Genomic DNA, 1,719 nt, shown 5'->3' on the forward strand with positions numbered 1-1,719 from the left:
AGTTCAAGATCAGTGTAGGCAATAGTGAGACTGTCTCTAGGAAAAATATTTTAAAAATTAGCCAGTAGGGGTAGTGTGTGCCTGTAATCCTAGCTACTTAGGAGGCTGAGGCAAGAGGGTGACTTCAGCCCAGGGGTCAAGGCTGGGTGAGTTATGATCATGCCACTGCACTGCAGCCTGGGCAACAGAGTGAGACCCTGTCTTAAAAAAATAGACCCTGGCTTTATTATCAACAGATTTGCCTCTGCAGACTTTGTGGAATGTGAACCAGTCCATATAAGCAGTTAAAAAACAAAAAGCAGATCCCACCGGCTTATCCCCAGAGAAGCAACATAGATGCTTATCCTGGCCCTGCCCCATATGCCGTCCATGGGTCCACAGCGCCCTAGAGGGACACTGTCACCCAGCACGGTCCAGGGCTGTCACCCAATGGCTCTGTGATTCCCTTCAGTTGCTCTGTTTCAGAGCTGTGAGAATGCCCCCTCCCTCCAAGGTACCCTCTGTCACATGCCCTGTGTTTCCCAAAGTCCTCCCGTGCTCACAGCCTTTTCTCCTCTGTTTCCAGTCCTGACCCCATGGCTAAGCCCTGTCCCTGAGCCAGGCTGGAGAGCTGATTCCTGCAGCTCTCTCCTCCTCCTGTCTCTCTAACCCTGGGAACCATAGCCTCCACCCCAAAACCTCATTATTCACAGAAGATCACATATGTCACCATCCCCCTCCACATAAAACGTTCAGAAACAGGAAAATCTACCAAGACAGAAAGTAGATTGGCAGTTGCCTGGGGCAGGGTGGGAGCCACGATTAACTATAAATGGGTATGAAGGATCTAGGTGAGATGATGGAGGTGAACCTGGATTACGGTAAGGGTACATAGTCCAGTTAGCTTGCCAAAAACCATTGAACTGTGCACTTAAGTTGGGTGAGTTTTGTGGTATTTAAATTATAAAAGTAATATATCACATAAATTATATATTATTATAAATAGTATATAAATTATAAGTTGTATATATATTATACTTCAATAAAGTTGTTTAGTAAAAGTTCTCATCAATGCCCCTACTTACTCAGATCTACTTATTTTTTTTATTTTTATTTTTTTTTGAGATGGAGTCTCACTCTATTGTCCAGGCTGGAGTGCAGTGGCGTGATCTCAGCTCACTGCAACCTCCGCCTCCCAGGTTCAAGCGATTCTCCTGCCTCAGCCTCCCAAGTAGCTTGGACTACAGGCATGTGTCACCACACCCAGCTAATTTTTGCACTTTGAGTAGAGACAGGGGCTTCACCATATTGGCCAGGCTGGTCTTGAACTCATGACCTTGTGATCCTCCTGCCTCAGCCTCCCAAAGTGCTGGGATTACAGCCATAATTCACCACGCCAGGCCAGATCTACTTAAATATCAGTGTGGGCTCAGCTGAGCCTCCTGCTTTGTTCCAATTTTGTATGTGGAGGTTATCTGTATTTTTTCACAGGGAAACTGAGGCACTGAGCAGTGCAATGATTGCCCCAGTCAGTCAACAGGTATTCCAATAGATACTGAGTTGCACAATCTGGGGCCAAATAACAGTGGGCACTTGGGGGAAGAAAGCACATGGTGGTGGAGAGGGAGGGAACATCATTTATTCAATTTATCTGGACACGGTAGCAGGTCTCGGCACACTGTCTCAGTCTCCGGTGTCATGGGCAATGCTGCCTCGGGATCTGAAACCTCCAGTGGGGGC

Source organism: Cebus imitator, unplaced genomic scaffold (assembly GCF_001604975.1).
Source record: "Cebus imitator isolate Cc_AM_T3 unplaced genomic scaffold, Cebus_imitator-1.0 Scaffold350, whole genome shotgun sequence".
Classification (NCBI taxonomy): Eukaryota; Metazoa; Chordata; class Mammalia; order Primates; family Cebidae; genus Cebus; species Cebus imitator.